An 18,774-nucleotide genomic window follows, 5' to 3' on the forward strand; every position below is an offset into this window, starting at 1 on the left:
AAGGATTCCTCGTCGATCGATACCTCAGCAGTGCTTTAAAATGGACTAGTTGGTCGTTCATTATTATAGGGGACCGCTTAACTTCAGAACGGACAAAATGGACGATACAACCCGAGACACCGAGCGCGTACTAAGAACTAAGTTTATTTACGATGGAGCTCATATTTATACAAACCTAATTGTGGGTAAAAACAAAAACACATAGAAAACAAATAACGCCCCGTAAAAACCAACCAATCATGACGCCATCTAGACGTGGCTTCATCCGCAAGGTGAGGTCTCGTGACGGGAAGGCGAGAGAGAGCGGGAGGTCAACAGTGCGGGAATTTGGTCGGAAAGACGTGTGATCTGGGCGTGGAAGCCTTCACGGAGGCTCTGAAGGTCCACGCGGGAGCGAAGAGATGATGGCGGCGTGGGAGGTTGCGAGACAGCGCCGAGAGAAATTGTGGAGTATGAAACGTCCATGACTGAGTCCGCCAGCTCAGCGAGCTTCTTCAAAGACAACCCCTGGGCGGGCACATGCACCAGGCGGACCGACGACGACAAGCGGTGAAGGAAAAACTCAAGCAGGAAGACTTGGTCGAAGGTGGCAGCCTTGTCGCCCAGGAGCTGCTGGAGCCACCGCAGCAACAGTGTAGGTTTGCGCTCCCCCACTTCTTCGGAGATGAGCTGCTGCAGGCGACGATGTTCAGAGACGGCTGTTCGCTTGATGAGCTCAGAAGCCAACGTGCCGAACGGGGCCGAGGCGAGCGGAGTTATGAGGTCGCGAACTTCAGCGGCAACCTCAGGTGGTAGCGACGCAGCGACGTGATGAAATTTCTGTGCCTGGGAGGAGATGCGGCCAGTAGTGAACTGGCTGTTGACTTGAGCGATCCAGAGTTGTGGATCGGCCGTCTAGAACTGGAGAAGGCGAAGGAACAGCGCAGATACTGTTCTGGAGGGTCCGTCACCGGGCAAGGCGGAGGCGTTGTCGTTGACGTTGGCCATGGTGGAAGCGGGTGTTCCAGCGGACGCCCGGGGTCACCAGTTTGAAGCACCAATCATTATGAGGCCGGCACGATGAAGGAAATGATTGATTTGCTGGCTGAAAATGCTAGAACGTATGATAGCGTGCAGCCGAACGGCGCGTGACGCCGGCACGAGGAGCGAACTCGATTCGGCTGCACTTCGGCGTCATCATTTTCGGCAGCTTGTGCTGCTCCTGCAGCGTAAGGCCGCTGCTGCTGCTACAGATAACAGGCAGCAGTTTATAGATTACAACTTCAAAACAGCCGGGACATGTCTGCTGGAACTATATACCAAGGGCGGGAAGCCGTTGTTTAAATATAAGTTGCATCATTCTAAAAGTGTGGAAAACAGAATTGTTTCTTCTTTGTTGCGGGCGTTGTGCAAAGTATGTAATCATACAATTAACAAGAGCTTCAGTGAACGAGCGAAGAGTCTGAGGAAAGCAGGGTGTACCCAGATGCCATCGTGTTGGGCTGCAACAAGACAGACAAAAGGCTTAAGGCTTCGGCTCCGATGTTTGGTTGAGACAAAGTGGAGCAAAGAAACAAGTTTACAGTTCTTCTGTACATGCACCGCCTTTAGCACAATCCAAAAAATGTGGCGAATAGGTATGATCTAACAGTGCTCTTTTCAGCACCTAAGAAACTTCAAAATGTTTGCGCAATAGTAGAAAAAATGCTGAAAAACTGAATCAATCTTAAATGACCTACGGGATCAAGCGTGCAACAAAGCTTGTTCCATGCTCTGTGTCAACTTTTCGCGCACTTCTACGCGCAATCCCACACCTTTAGAGCGTGTGGGAGAAGCGGTCTCGGTCTCAAAAAAAGACGTCCTCGACTTGGCGTCGCAAACTCAGCAAGAAACCAGCTACCAAGTGGCAAATGTGATGGTCGTTTGGTGCCCAGCTTCAGCCGTTCGGAAGCCAGAGAATGGGTAATAGTGAAAGGTTAAAAAAAACCAAAGTTTGTACAGCAAAGAGACGATACAGAAGAATTAACTATCATTCGTGCGAGCCTATACGAAGGGATTTACAATATAATGCAACACGTGAAATGTAACACTTGAGAGAGACTACAATAGAGGAGAAATATTGCGCCTAAAGTGCACTAATGCAGTAAAGAGAAAAACAAAACAACACAATTTGTTCACCAGGCACTACGATAGTCCGACGACCGGAGGATCACGACGGAGCCGTCCCGCAGGCTGGGGCACGCTGCCTCCCTGGTCCGTGGTTGGGCGAGTGGCGTTGGCCCGAGAGTCATCCGGGCGCGCTTCTGCGATCCCTAAGCTTAAACTGCGATACGCGACCGACGGCAGTGAACGCCCTTCATTTATAGGCGCCCTCCGCGTATTTATTCTTCGCGCCAAAGGAGGCGCGCACACGCTCACACACATATCACCAACTGTACAATTGCCTTCTCACGCTCGCGCTGGGGAGCGCGTCCTTAGTGGCCCGGCGCGGGGACCGTCTTCCAGAAAGTTCGAATTCTTCCGATGCCTCGCCGCTGGAGCGCGAGTGAAGTGGAGAGGGCATCCCTCAGCACGCTCAAGCCTACGCCCTCTCCATCGGTAATGGACAGAATTGGCTCCAACCTTCACGATTGTTTAACAGCGCGTGCGGAGACGTTTCCTTTGGCGCAGCGCGGGCGAACTAAGTGGAGAGGGAAGCAACACGCACAACATTAGGCGCTCACCGGTGTTCTTTATCCACTGTTCCAGAAATCTCTACAGCGCACGCTGGCAAGATGGCTTCCATTTTTTCCGAACGAGCGTCGATTTTTGTGACATTCTGAAGGGCTTGTGTACAAGATTACCCTCTTCTGGGGAGAAGTCTACGTTGGACAGACGGGGCGTTGCACTAACACGCGTCTAAGAGAACATGCAAACGTCTTGGATGCAAATAATTCTACTAATCTTGTTCACCATTGCAGAGAATACAAGTCTTGCGTCCCATCGTTACGTGGTAGTGACGTATTGTTCAGAAACACAACCTGGTTATCACGAGAGATTATGAAAAAATATCACAAGAAATAAAAAAAAGAAAGCTGCGTGTCAGCTTCCCATCTGTAATCCGTTAAAGGAATGGAAGGAATGCAAGTTAAAGGAATGATTGGTCGCGAGGGGTTGCTCGCGATGGGAACCTAGGTCTCAGAAACCCCATCGCAGGGCAGCAGGGAACCGCTCTACAGCTGCGCCACTGTGCCAGGAGTGGTATGTGGACTCCAAGCGATCAAGGAATGTAAAGTAGAGCATGACGAATTCCACGGTTACTAGCATGAGCTATGCCACCAATTATTGACTTTATCTCGTAATATCCTTAAGGCGGATATTAAGTGTGTTCTCAGGTTTCTCTCTAGAACGCATATACAACGCATCCTGCAGAAATTATAAGCATGCAAATTAGTAAGGAGGCCTTTGTGTGCGTGTTTAATAGGCGATGCAAAATGGACCGTATATCGCTTTCGCGTTCTATAAGGTCAAGCTTATGCGTTGTTCAGGCTTTGTGACATCTGAATATTCTGTTAGTCTTAGAATGTTTACTTATTGATAATGCTTTTTCTTATTCCGGTGATTTTTACTGCCATGCGTTCTATTTCCTTCGCCATTTTATTTATCACAACATATTGATCTAGGCATTTATATTTATACCACATATTTTGACACTTTTGTATTGAGATTTTCTTCTTGTAACCCAGTTTTCTTCCCAATGCTAAAACGATTGATGTCATAAAAATAAATAAATAAATGAAATACAAACATACAATGAATGAAATATAGGTAATGTGCTGAGGGCCCTACTGGAAAAAGTACGTTGTGCAATTTAAATGCAGCCATGAATAAACGTTTGAGCCATTCGCCAGCTCTCTCAAGCATGTGGCCTGATTACATGTTCGAAATTCACTTTCTTTTATGTTTTTAGAAAGCTCCCTCTCCTTGGGTGAAACCTCCAGTACGTGATGCGGATAAAATGTTAATTAGCTTGAAACAAATATCTGTTATTCCTATAAATGTGTGGTCTCCGGATTTCTCGCCCAGAGGGCAGGGAAACACAGACGGAGATAAATACAATCTTGCAAAATATTGAAAGGCCGCACGTAAAAGCGACTATTTTTGCTTAGTTTTTAACGCGCCTTCTTAAGTTGTCATGGCAATGGCACGGAATCACGCGACAGGTCGCCAAGATCCCACTGGAAAGCTCAGCTAACCACCGCCAGCAGCGGTGTGGCTTTCGTTTTTTAGTTTTTTCGGCAGATTCGTCTTTCGCTTAAAACAGCCGCACAGACAACAAACATTTGCCGCGCCGTAGCTGGCGAATCGCCTGAGAAAACGGAGCACGCTTTATATGGCGCTGCTTTTGTTCAGTTAGGGCATTTTTCTTCACCATATGTTTCAATGAGCTTCGGTGAACATGAGTTGTTAAATCCTGACGTCATGCTGCCATTTCTTCAGGCTAACAGCTTGTTCGCGAAGTATATTTGACAAGTCTCGAGAAAGGAAATTTTTTTTTAGCATCCCACACCTGTTTAGCGAAGACTTCATGTTGTCTACTAGTTACCCTGGTTTATAAAGCCAGGCATCAGCCGTTGAGAACTGACGGCGCTCGGCTTAGGTGCGGTCCGGGTGCAATGAGTGAACTAAAAACAGACAAAGATGGGCTTACATGGCCGCGTACGAAACTAAATGACCCTTAATAAGGGCCTCGTCGCAATGACCTCGATATCAGATCCCATGGTCGCGGCGGGCCGGTGTCCGGACGCCAGTGTGAAGGTTGTGTCCCGCCCGCGGCCAGCTCGGATGTGTTCGCGGAACATGGTTCGCAGACCCTTGGTACACATCAACCACTTACACAGCAGGGGTCATACTAAGCTACACAGAATAATGCCAAACCACCTGCCTCCCCTCCCTCCGCCTGCCTCCCCTGCCTCCCTGGAATAACCAACTGCCTCGTTTTTATTTCAGTACGAAGACTTCATGGAAAATTTCACGGTAAGGCCACTAACAGCGGAGCTTGACGACAAATGTAGCGCTCTTAACCCAAGGAAAAAACTAGAGTTAATATGCCCTGCAGTGGGCGTAGTCAGACTAATGGTGACGATGATGATCAACAGTCGAAACTGCTTTAAGGGCGACAGGCGGCGGGCAGAACAAGAACGAACACAGTAGAAGGTCGTCTGCCTTCCTATTCCGTCCAGTATTTGCAGCGTTTAAAACCAAGAATAATTAAAAAAGAACAAAGTATCCCGAAAAGAGATTCTGTTACCACTAAAGCAGTTATTCGTGCTTAGCTTAGCACACGAGCGTAATGGCTCATAGTCATAGTGTCTGCGGGAATTAAGCACCCTGTAGCAAGGCCCCAGTCACTAGCCCGGGGACAGAAAGAAAGATCCCTTCAAATGACGGCTCCCTTTTCCTTCCTTTCTTAATGGAGTGTTCATGCAGTTTTATGTCTAAAGTGTGTGGAGCACGTTTTGTCGCGTGAATCCTGAGCCGCCGGGTGAAGCATTTGTGGTCAGGATCGTAAGCGCCGAATTTTCGAATTGCTAGAGCAAACTGCGCTTATCTCTATTTTATATGATGCAGCGATGGCGTAGAGGTTGAGCATCCGCCTCGTGTGCTAGAGGATCGGGCTTAGAATCGCGGGGCTGCACATTTCTCCATCGCTTTTGAGAAAAAAAATCTCCGAGTGTCGATGAAATTGCATATTCAGGCCTGAGGTGCGGCCTGATCTCGGCCTGATCTCACGAGAACAGGATTTGGCCATCCTGGTGAAGTACTTGGCCACAACCTTCTATGAACAAACCAATTAACCCTTAGCCCTCAGTCCCCAGCGGCTACGGAGCAACTGACAAAAGGGGCCGCTCAGAGATATGAGGCAGTGGAGGGTGCTAAGCAGCACTGGCTCCGGACAGGCCGCCATTAGAATCTGTACCTGGTAACTTTTAAAGCTAGAACCTTATACAGTGAGGCTAGCCTAGCATTGCTGCTCGGGGAACTAGCGGGCATTAAATGGGATGCCATAGGACTTAGTGACGTTAGGAGGACAGTTGAGGTGTATACAGTACTTAAGGACGGGCACACACTGTGCTATCGTGGAATAGCGGATAGAAGAGAACTAGGCGCGGGATTCCTGATCAATCAGAATATAGCTGGCAACATAGAGGAGTTCTAAAGTGCTAACGAGAGTGTGGCCGCTATTGTAATTAAGCTCAATAGGAGGTACAAGCTGAAAGTGCTACAGACCTACATCCAGCTATGATGACTAGACTGTTGAAAGCTTCAATGAAGACGTGTAATCGCCAATAAACAAAGTAAAATCACAGTACACTCTACTGATGGGCGACTTCAATGCGAAAGAAGCAGGCTGGCGACCAGGAGGTAGGCAACTACGGTATAGGCTCTAGGAAAAGCAGGGTAGAGTTATAGTAGAATTTGCAGTTAGAAACAATTTACGGGTCATACATAAGTTCTTCTGCAAACAAAACATCACGATATGGACCTGTAATAGCCCCAATGGTGAGACTAAAAATAAAATTGACTTCATACTCTGCGCTCACTCTGGCATTGAGCAAGATGTGGAGGTCGTCGGAAAGGTGCGGTGTAGCGACCACAGAATGGTAAGGTTTCGAATTAGCTTAGATTTGAAGATGGAACGAAATAACCTAGTGAAGCGGAAGTCATTTATCGAGTTAGCGGTAAGAGGGAAAGTAGAGGAACTCAGGATTTCGCTGCAGAACAAATATTCGGATTTGAGGTTGACGATCTTAATATTCCAACAATGAATGATAATCTCACTGCTATCATTATGGAGCGCGCTGTAGTAGTGGGCAGTAGGAAGATTCGAGAGGATACCGGCAAGCTGTCTCAGAAGACGAAAGAACTTATTAAGAAAAGCCAAAGAAAGAGGGCGTCTAGCCCTAGAGACAAAATAGAAATAGCAGAGCTATCGAAGGTAATAAATAGGCGCGAATTAGCGGACATAAGGAAGCTTAATATGGAGAGAATCGGGCATCCCCTAATGAACGGAGGTAACCTAAAAGCGGCGAAGAGGAAGCTAGGCATAGGCAAAAAACAGATGCATGTGTTAAGAGACAAAGAGCGCAATGTAATTAGCAATACCGATAAGATATATAAAGTAGCCAACAATCGATACAATAGCCAATGTAATCAGAACGTTAATGAGAAAGACAGTACAGAACAACAATGTGTCATCCCGTGAGTAACGAAAGAGGAAGTAAAAAAAGCCTTACGACAAATGCGAAGGGGAAAAGCAGCTGGTGAGGATCAGGTAACAGCACATCAGTTGAAGGACCGAGGGGAGATTTTGCTAGAAAAACTAGCCACCCTTTATACGCAATGCCTTATGACCTCCACCGTACCAGTAGCTTGGAGGAAGGCAAATATAGTTTTAATTGATAAGAAAGGAGATGTCAAGGACTTGAAAAATTACAGATCCATCAGCTTACTGTCCGTTGCCTACTAGGTATTTATTGAGGTAATCGCTAACTGAATCAGGGCAACCTTAGACTTCAATCAACCCAAATGATCAGGCAGGCTTTTGTAAAGGATATTCTATAATATGTCTTATTCACACTATCGATCAGGTAATAGAGAAATGCGAAGAATATAACCAACCTGTATATATAGCCGTAATTGATTACGAGAAAGAATTGGACTCAGTGGAAGCCTCGGGAGTCATGCAGGCATCGCGGAATCTGGGTGTAGAAGAGCCTTATGTAAAAATACTGGAAGATGTCTACAGCAACTGCACGGCTACCAAGTCCCCCATAAAGTCAGCAATAAAATTCCAGTAAGGCAGGGCGTCAGGCAGGCAGACATGATTTCGCCAGTGCTATTCACCGCTTGTTTACAGGAGGTATTCCGAGGCGTGAATTGGGGAACGTTGGTGATAAAAGTCAAAGGAGAATATCTAAATAATCTGCGATTCGCTGATGACATTGCCTTGCGGAGCCACTCCGGCGATGAATTGCAAAGCATTATCAATAATTTAGACTAGGAACAAAGAACTTTTGGTCTAAATATTAAAATGCAGAAAACCAAAGTAATGCTCAACAGTGTAGCAACGGAACAGCAGTTCACAACTGGAAGCGAGGTGCTGGAAGTGGTAAGGAAATATGTCTACTTACGGCAGATAGTGACTGTTGATCCGGATATTGAGATAGAAATAGCTAGAAGAATAAGAATGGGGTGGAGCGCATAAGGCAGGTTCTTCCAGATAATTAATGGCAGTTTACCAATATCCCTGAAGAGAAAAGTATCAAACAGCTGTATCTTACCGCTACTCACCTACGGGGCGGAAACGTGGAGGCTAACGAAAAGGGTTCAGACGAAGTTTAGGAAAACCCAGCGAGCTATGGAAAGAAAAATGATAGGTGTAACGTTAAGAACCCGTAAGCGGGCAGAGAAGGGTGAGGAAGCAAACGCGGGTTAATCACATCCTAGTCAAAATCAAGAGGATGAAATGATCTTGGGCAGGCCATGTAATGCGCAAGCAAGATAACGGATGGTCATTAAGGGTAACGGATCGGATTCCAAGAGAAGGCGAACGTAGGAGGGGGCAGCAGAAAGTTAGGTGGGCGTGTGAGACTAAGGAGTCTGCGGGCATACGACGTGCGCAGCTGCCAAAGGACAGGGTTGATTGGAGAGATATGGGAGAGGCCTTGGCCCTGATGTGGGCGTAGTCAGGCTGCTGCTGCTGCTGCTGCTGATGATGATGATGATGATGATGATAATGACCCGTATTTTATAACATCCCAGGTTTGGAGTAGCCATAGGCAAAGAAAGATATCTGAAGAGACATCGAGGTCGGCTGTATGCGATTATTTTTCTCAGTAAAGTTTGCTTCTCTGGCCTTTTCTGGCAATGTCGACGTTTTCCGGCAGCAAAGGTAGCAGTCATTGCCGACAAAAATGTATTTAGAAGCCTCACTACCAGGCAATCCAATCTCTGAATGGCCTTACCGATGAGGACGATCTGAGTTGAGTGGGGCTCAAGCATGGCCACAGGGCTCGGCGCCCGAAAATTGGTGCTGACGCATTCATCTTATCTGAGGTATTGGTCGCTGATGGATACACCAGTAATTCGTGTTTCGTTTCATCTGGAGAACTCTCTTCTCGGTGAGAGTGGTCTGTTCTGAATAGAACCCTCTCGATGCAGGAACTTCTCTGTAACCTCAGTGTCCCTTTAAGAAAGCGTACTTATGAGTCTTCTCGTACTAAAGAATAAAAGTCGGTAAATACAATTTCGAGTGAAACGCGCTTGGGCTCAAAAAACTTCCTGTCTAATCATTTCAGTATACATCGTCACAGTTACTGTGGCAATGTCTGATTTAACGGAGTGCATATGATGCTTTCAATTTTGTCAATCCGGTTCTGGGATGTCATCCTGTGTTCTGATGCTATAACGTCTCCACTACTCTTACTTAACAATATCACCCATAAGGGCGCTGTAGTTGCCTGAATAATTAAATAATCAGGCAGTGTGACCTCTCTTTCTTCCAGCCTGACGTCAAGACTGCCACGGATGCCGTCCTGGCTGAGTGTGCGCGATATACATGAATCACCCTGGCGACGAAACGCACTGAGAGCACAGTAAACGAAAACATGCATTCGTCTCTGCCTATTTTTCTTCACTGCCTCTATGATGTTTTCTACGACAGGGCGCCAAAAGCGAAACTACACGCTGATCTAGGACGCACGTCGACGGACTGGCACCTGGCTGCTTATTTCTTGTTTTGCGCAGAATACGTTCCTGCGGACAAGCATTATACGTTGAGAAATATGTGCAGTCATGCTCAACACACAGAAAACAGGAACAGGGCGATACACCTTTTGCAGTAAAGCTGTTAGTGACGTGATGGCAACGCATCGCGTCAGTAGTACATGATGTCTCATTACCAAGACGACACCGTCGTGTGATCTATGTCGTCACTGGCGGAAAAGAGCCAACCGAGTGCGCTCCGCGCAGGGGTGAGTGGGGTCTCTTCATTGAATCGCAAGTAGCAAAAACACACAAAGCGGCGCTTGAGTAGAACAGATGTTCGAGACTCCTTGACGTTTGAGAAGTTTGTATTTCTCCGATGAAGCGCGGGAAAAGGATTAGGGCGGCTTAGGACAGCGAGGATTGGTCTTATTTACATCCATCTACGTTGAGTTAACATGCATTATAAGGGTTATGTACAAAGAATGGAAACATGTCCACATATCTCACAAGAGTCTCCCAGCCGCTAGCTCATCTCGCCGAAGAAAATAAAACACGAGAGAGAGGAGGTCCCGCGGAGTCCGTTTCTGATGGTCTCACCCCCCCTTCCTTCGGAGAATGGGCGCCGAGACGCTCCGCAGACCGCGCGGTTTTAATGTGCAGGTTCCTTGAAGGGGCTCTGAAACACCTTCCGCAGAGAGGACATCAACTTGCTCAGTCACTGCATGTGTTGTGGTGAGCACCTGAGTCAAATAATAATAATAATAATAATAATCATCATCAGCCTTACTACACCCACTGCAGTGCAAAGGCCTCTCCCATGTCTCTCCAATTAACCCTATCCTTTGCCAGCTGCATCCTCCCTTTGCCTGCAAACTTCTTAATCTCATCCGCCCACCTAACCTTCTGCCGCCCCCTGCTTCGCTTACTTTCTCTTGAAATCCACTCCGTTACCCTAAAGAACCAGCGGTTATCTTGCCTTCGCGTTACATGCTCTGCCCAAGCCCATTTCTTTCTCTTGATTTCGACTAAGATGTCATTAATCCGTGTTTTTTTCCCTCACCAACTCTGCCCGCTTCCGATCTCTTAACGTTACACCTATCATTTTTCTTTTCATGGCTAGTTAAATAATACACCTATACAAGCAGCAGAAACCCCGCAATCCCACGCGAAAGTTGGCGAGCCCTTCCCGGCGATTTTTTCATGCGCGCACCCTCCTCCGTCGCTCGCATCTACGTATACATGTTGAGAGATGGCTATTGGTTAGATTCTTTCAGACGTCAGGCAGCTACCAAGGCCGCGGCCAATAAGCCAGGCAGCTCTGGCGGATCAGGAAGCTCTCTCCCGAGGTGTGGCCAGCGGAGAGGTGCGCCGACCTTCGAGTGTGCAAAAAGTGACGAGAGGAGAGGGAAAGGAGTGAAGACGCTGAAATTCAAATTTTGACTACAGACAACTTTGTTACTACAAAGGGCATTAAAAAAATTCTTCCTGGACAATATTCGTGAAGTGGCGTGCTTTAACATCCCAGGCATACCGCAACTTTATTCTAGCCACTTTCAGAGCCCTTTATGTCGGCGTAAGCGACGGCTCGACGCCGAGCTCAAAGGCGTGAGCGATCTTCTCGGGCCGCCGGTCGTCCGTCGCTGGGCGCCCGCAGCAACTGGAAGCGTCGATGATTGACGGCAGCAAATTGGCCGCGCAGCTCCCTCATGGCCTTAGTTCGGCTTCCGGCCGGCGCATGCGTACCACACATGCACACAGACCCCGGCTGCCTGACTGTCTCAATGGCTCAATGACACTGTAATTAGGGCATGGAGCTCGCAACCTCCCCTCCAGCTGTGCAGCGCAGTCTTCAGGCTTCCGGCATGCAACAACACAAGAGCTCGACGTGTTGCAACAACTCTGTCCTTCGACAGCACCCACCGATCACCCCCCGAGCGCTGCATTCGACAATGCCATGCTGCCCGCAAGGACAGATGGTTAGATTGAGGAATATCAAGAGATTTTCGGCGGTAATCATCCTTATTCGCGCCCCGAGTAGCCAAGCGTCCAGCTTCCCCAGTGCGCAAATAATGTCGAAGGCTTCCTTTTCAACAGTCGCCCGTCTTGTCTAGGCTGGGCTCAGCTTTTTTCTCAGAAAAGAAATGGGTCGCTCTCTACCTTGCCCATTCTGCTGTGCCAAACACGCGCCGATAGCATAATCTGACGCATCCGCAGCTAGAATAAATTCTTTGTTTAGACCCAGCGCGTTCAGAGCTGCGGCTTTGGCAAACATCCCTTTACGTCTCGGAAAGACTTCTCGACATCCGCGCTGCACGGCCGGTTAGTTAAGGGCAACACCACCTGTGAATAATGTGGATGCAATCTCTATAATGTTTAGCCCGCCCCCAAAAGATGCCAACTGCCTTTTTGTCTGGGGCGCGGGTATTTCTTGCATAGCCCTCAACTTTTTGGGATCCGCCCTATGCTTTCCTGAGCCCACAATATGCCCAAGAAATCGCACTTCCCTTTGTGAAAATTACACTTGCTGTCATTGACTGTAAGCCCTGAAGCGGTCAGCGAGGCGAGTACTTTCCCGAGGCGCTGAATGTGCCCTTCCTAATTATTGAAGTATATGGAAAGGCCATCTAAATATGCACGGGCATATTCTGTGTGAGGGACCAGTATTCGATTTATTATTCCTTGCTACATGCTTCCCGAATTTCTAAGCTCGAATGGCATCACTTTCCAAACATATTGTCCCGATGACGCCACAAATCCCGTGTAAGTTTCTGCACTTTCGTCTGACGGAACCTGCCAATATCCTCTTAACATATTCAGCATGGTGATGTACTTCTCTTGTGCTACCTGACAAATCAGATCGGTTGGCAGGTTCAAATGAAATGCGTCTGGCTCGTTGATCTAATTGAGCTAGCGATAGTGGCAGCATAATATCACACTGCCACTCCTGACACTTCCTCGCTACGCACGCTACCGGACGAGCATGTGGGATTTCAACAGGGTAGATTAGAGCGCACTCTGCGAGCTCTGCTATTTGTCTGTCAACTTCTTTTCCAAGAGCGAATGGCACCCTGTAAGGATAAGAACGTTTCAGCTCTGCCCTCTCCTTGAGCTCGATCTCTTGTACTCCCAGGGTGCATCCGCCCGGTTTTTCACTGGTGATCCAGAGCACCAGGTTCCAGCAGCGGGTCCGTTCCCATCGCACGTTACCAGACAGGAACTTCTTCGAAATCAGCGTCGTCCTCAAATATTATGCCTATTGCACTGACTCTCACGCAGTACGACCCAAGCTTAATGGCATGCACATATCGGCGCATGCCATCACTGAGCTCAATCGTATAGCTATACGCCGCACTTTCGCGACCACTTTGACCGGACCTTTCCAGTGCGCCAGTTGCTTCTCACCTCCTTGGTTCTTCAGCCACAGCACTTGGTCAGATGAGGTAAACTGCTTGTTTGTGTCCTCTAGTTGTATTCTGCTACATACGCCTGTTGTGCTAGATCATTACTTCTATCCGCCTCATCACTCGGCTCTTCTAAAGCCTGCCGTAGTTTTTGCAGATAATCTACCGTGGACATTGCTAACGATCGGGCACGACCAAGTCTCCTGACCATGTCTTCTGTAGTATTGCAACAGGCCCTACAGGCACCCTTCCATACATGAGCTCGAACTGTGCCTGTCATTGCGTGGGGAACTTCTCGATACGCCCATAGCAGGAATAGTGCCATTCGATCCCACTCGCGTACGTGCTCTCTTACGCTATGAAATAGCATCCTTTTAAAGGTGCCGTTCCATGGAAGTGAAAAACCTGGGAGCCCACAAATTTTCTGAAGCATAGCTTGCGCCAAATTTGACGTGATATTCGAGCCCTGGTCCGAGCACATCGTCTCTGGGACCCCCATTCAAGAAAGCACCGAAAGGAGTGCATCGCAGGTCCCTTAAGCCGTTAGGAACCTCATGCAAACGACTTCCGGCCACCTGGTACGCAGGTCGACTATGCACAGAGCATACTTTGCCCCCTTGCTGGCGGCGCGTAAAGCGGACCGACGCAGTCCATGTACACAACCTGGAATGGCCCACACGGCTTGGCTATAGACGTTATGTGTACGCGGTCCTGCGCTTTCATAGGGGCCCAAATTTGGCACTGGTGGCACGGCTTACAGTACTCTCACTTGACGGCCTGCTCGGCCAATTGACTGAAGCCTTTATTCGCTGCAAGGTCTTCCGTTTCCCCAAATGGCCTCACTAAGGTGAATCGTGAGCTTTTTCGATAACTTCCTGCCGTTTATTCAACGGCAGTACCAATTGGGTGCAACTGCGTCTGGCTACGTGCTCCTGATGGTATAGTAGCTCATCCTAAACTATCATTCCGTGTGTCCCAGCCCTGACCTGTTGCTAAGCATCCTGCAGTGATGGGTCCTTCTTCTGCGCTTCGCGGAAACACTGCCGCGTGCCCTGCTTTGCCTCGACCTCAGCCTCCTTACCTGTGACCGCTAGGGCCACACACACACACCTCTGCTCTTCGTTCCCTTCAGCATCCCCACTTTCGCCGCCTTCAGTCCCAATTCCTCCTGACTCCACACTGCTGAAAACTGCCCGCTCTTCAAAGAGTTAATTATAGTCTGCTGGAGTTTTCAGCTTGTCTATACCTGACAGCAACTTATCTGTCAGCCCACAGAACAATGCTGCTGCGTACCATGCAAAGATGCGAACGGCGGACCTTCTGTTGCTGTGCGCAAAGCAGAGGCTAGCTCAGCAGTGACTTCTTAGCCAAGTTCTCCCTTCAGATTTATTTGGGAGGCCGCTTCTTCACGTTTTGGCACCAAATTTTGCTTAAATTTATGACTGATACTTCTACCCCGGAATCAAGTATCGCGTTAATTACTTGGTCCGAGATCTTCAGAGCTCCCTTAGTGAGCGCGCTCATGCTTGCTTTATTTGTTTCCTGCCCGCCAATAACGTCGTTCGAAGGTATCTCTTTTAGTGGTGCAGCTATTTTCGCCACCACCATGTGGTCTTCGCGCTTTTCCTGACTGATGTTGCCTGCCCTATCCCCTTACTTTTCCTTTGGGAAATTCCTAGCGAAATTATTTGGAGACTTGCACTCTAAGCAGCGTCCTTTCCATCTCGCAACCACGGAACCTTCAGTATAACGATGGGTCGTGTTTATCAACTCCTTCTCTTCTTCCTTCGACTTGCTGCGATAGCCGCCCGAGCGAGCTACCGATCCTTGTTTGCATCTTACGCTCTCGTCAAAATTACCCGCTAGTTTGGCCACTTTGCTGGAAGAAAGGAATTTGTTACCCTCATATATCATAATATGCGGCCTTGCCACCGTTGTCAAGCTTTTAGTCCATCCGTTACCATCAACAGTTTCAGTTCTTTAAAAGTGGTTGCCTTGGAACTTTTTGTGTAAGAGTCGAAATAGTTTTCGAGTCGGCCTGCGAACTGGTCCCAACTCTCGCTCCTTGCTTTCGCCGACACCACAAACATTCTCTTGTATACAATATGCTGGGCGAGTTGGTTTTTAACTTCCATACCTACAGCACTAAAGACGAGACAGAAGGAACACACACAAGTCACACAACACAGCGCAGCGTTCAGTTGTGCAACTTGTGTGTGTTCCTTCTGTCCAGTATTTAGCGCTCTAGGTATGGAAGATTCTCCTGTACTCATCCACCGACAGCCTCAAACACTCTAGAACGGGTTTCTTGAACCTCTCGTAGACTCTCCGTACTTGAGCTGTCAACCTAGATAGCATCCCACGTGCCCTTTCACTTAAATGTCAAAACCAGCCCTGCCCGCCCAAGAGGGACGTAATAGGAATCCAGGGTCGCCTCCACATCCTCAAAAGATCCGGGCACCAGGGACTTCTTAAAAGGCATCAGTTACAGCACCACCTTAGTAGATTAGCATGCTTTAGTCGCCTATCCTCCTCCGACGTGCCCTCGACCAGCGCTACGCTGCTACCGTCCACTCGGAACTCAGCCCGCTCTTCGGCTCGAAGCCGGTGGCTCTCCACGATTAAACGCTGTCTTTCTTTTTCCGCTGCGGCAATTTTGAACCAATGCTCCAGCGCATTCAATTCCTGTTTCGACACTATCCGACACAATACTACCCGGACCCCCTGCCTCATCGCTGTCTACCGCGGACTCCTGCAAATTTTGAGCCCCGTCGAAAACCGTCACCGAGATACCCCTCTGCCTGTCTCGCAAGTTATACGGTATTGCCACTAAACTGCGCCCGACGGGAAACCAAGAGGCACTCGCCTGACTTCCAAAGCGTCACTTCGCTGTGCCCCCTTCCTCCTCAGGGCTGGCGGGACTAGCTTGCCAGAGTCTTCGATGCCGTTTCCGGGTCCGTCGTCCGCACAGCTTTCATCCGGTGTCCATCGCTGATGTACTCACCCGCTGAAAATTTGAGAAATCTTGTCGACTGCGCTAGTTGAAGAGATGTTTGAGACTTCTTGATGTTTGAGAAGCACTGTATTTTCCGTTAAAGCGCGGGAAAAGGATTTGGGTGGTTGAGGGCAGCGAGGATTGGTCTTATTTTCATTTATCTACGTTGAGGTAATATGCATTAAAAGGGTTATGTACAAAGAATGGGAGCTCACGCGAGAGCATCCGAACATGCCCACATCTCCCGCCAGTCTCTCCCAGCCGCTTGCTCCTCTTGCCAAAGAAAACAAAACAAAATAAAAAACTACAAGAGATAGAGAGAGAGAGGATCCCGCGCAATCTGTTTCTGGCGGTCCCCCCTCCTTTGGAGGATCCGCGCTGAGCCGCTCCGCAGACCGCGTGATGTAATGTGAAGGTTGCCTAAGCCGGTGCCACAACGGCCCGACGCCAAGCTTAAAGGCTTGGGCTATCTTCTTCGGGCGCCGGTCGTCCGTCGCTGGGCGCCCGCGACAAATTCAAGTGTCGATGATTGACAGCTGCAAAATGAACGCGCAGCTCCCTCGCTGTGACCATCGGCTTCCAGCCGCCGCACATGTACCACACACGCACATAGACCGGACTGCCTGACCGTCTCAGCGGCTCAATGACACTGTAATGAGGAATCGAGGCCGACAGCTGGTCACACGAAGTAATGAGAAAGGATACTCATTGAGGACTTTATACGGAGTGTGAAGGACCTCGTGTCACAGAACTGGCGTCGTGGTCAGCGTCGCTGTCGACAGCGTGTTGCAGTGCCGTCAGAGAGTCCACGAAACGCCATCGTCCGGTTGGCGCGACGCCTTGGGAAACAATTGGCAGTGTCTTAGCTCGGCTATGCCAGTATATACGTAGCTAGAGGTACGTTTCGCTGGCTGACCTTGTGGTCACTGCATGGTTGGCAGTGAGAGACATTGGGCTTCAGCTCGGCGGCTGTGCGCCGTCTATTGCGGTCGGCAGTCTGGCATTTGTGTTTGGCAAGCCGTTCCTTTCTCTGTTTGGGCGTCTCCGCTGCTCTCTTCACCTTCTTACGCTCATTCTATCTTTGTTGAGTAGCCAAGTGGGAGGGGACAACCTCGGGATCGGAAGATTTAATCTTTTCTTGTCTATACCGCCGTTTAGCAGCGGCTGGACTCTCCTTCTCTGCATCCATACCAAACGACGTGACACAGCCGCCCATTACATCCCCGCCTTTTGTACGCAATGCTGCGCATGCGACGCGCGGCTCGGGTGATGGAACGGCGTGCGGCGAGGTGACGACGACGTGCATGCCGCATCGGCTGCTCCTTTACGGTTGCCATGATAACAGCGCATGGGCACAACTGCCCTCTCCCAGCCACCGCGAAATGCTCGACTGGTAGCCTAGTGTAGCTCTTGCTACAAAATTGCTCCGAGCCAGGAGGCCTGTGAAAACAGCCCATCCACCACCCGAAGAGATCCCGAACGGGCTGCAATGACTCTGCTCCCTTGAATTGGCCGTTGTGCGCCTTCATTGTGATTGTGATTTTAGAGGAAAGGAAAGGTTCAGTAACTCTCACATATCTCTAGAAACCTCAATAACGCCGTGAGGGAAGGTAGAAAGTTTGTAGTGAAATAGAAAGGACAGAAAGGCCGTTATAGAGGTTTGCGTCTCCGTTGGCGTCGTATTCGTTGACCACAACAGCCCATGGACGCGAACATCACAGGCGCCCGGGCGATTCGGGTTCCATGACATTGCAATGGCCGATACCCGCACAAATTATGACGCACACTGGTCTGGTCACTGCTGCCTGCCCGCCTGAAGCCCGAAGAGGTCGCGAAGGGTTGCACCCACGCTGCAGTCCACAGGGGTGAAGCCGTCGTATTTTTACCGGGTTCCGCGTTGGGACCAGTTGACGACTTCAAAGGTTTCGTCTGCCGGTCCTCCAAATTCAAATCGACCACCCCTGTGCGATGACAGTGCACGTTAAAGAACCCCAAATCGATGAAGTTACTCAAGTCCTCCACTACTGCATCTCTCATAGCCGGAGTCGCTTTGGAGCGCAGGACTCCATAAATCCAAACTCAAAGCAAACACGGCCATTTCAAACCGATCGTACCTCGGCGCAAGCTATTCGCATTTACTTCCCGCTCAACAGCATATATGGCTGTGCGTTCCACACCTCATTACAGTTAATTGAAATGCTTTATAGAGTAGAACGAGATTTCTATCGTGTCGCGTTGTAAAAATTGCACACTCATAATTACTCATGTACGCATAAGTACACAGACACACTTCAAGAAGTCAAAGTCCAGAACGCATTCACTCATCATCAGCCTAATTGCGCCCAATGCAGGACAGTGACCGCCGCAGGGGCACCTGAGTAATCAGGTGTTGGTGCCTACCGACACCACGTACCTCAGCTGCCATACCTAAGCTGTCATCCGAACCATGACAATAGTTTGCAAGCTGAAAGGTAGGAACCATGAATTGTCGCAGTCGGGGCTGCGGTCAAGCACTGGTTGACGGGCTCCTCATCTGTCTACCAGATGAGGCGCCCCGGCATCATCCTGTGTATAAGACTGTGAATCACAAGCGACATACGAGGAACCGTCATTCAATTCATATCGCATGGATAAGTCTTTAAGAAAACC

General features: G+C 49.0%; 1 pseudogene; it reads right to left on the reverse strand.

The window, feature by feature from the left end:
- Positions 1–261: 261 nt before the first annotated feature.
- On the reverse strand, positions 262–18,550 carry LOC144095682 (uncharacterized; annotated as a pseudogene).
- Positions 18,551–18,774: the final 224 nt, after the last annotated feature.

The sequence above is a fragment of the Amblyomma americanum genome, chromosome 6 (assembly GCF_052857255.1).
Source record: "Amblyomma americanum isolate KBUSLIRL-KWMA chromosome 6, ASM5285725v1, whole genome shotgun sequence".
Lineage (NCBI taxonomy): Eukaryota > Metazoa > Arthropoda > Arachnida > Ixodida > Ixodidae > Amblyomma > Amblyomma americanum.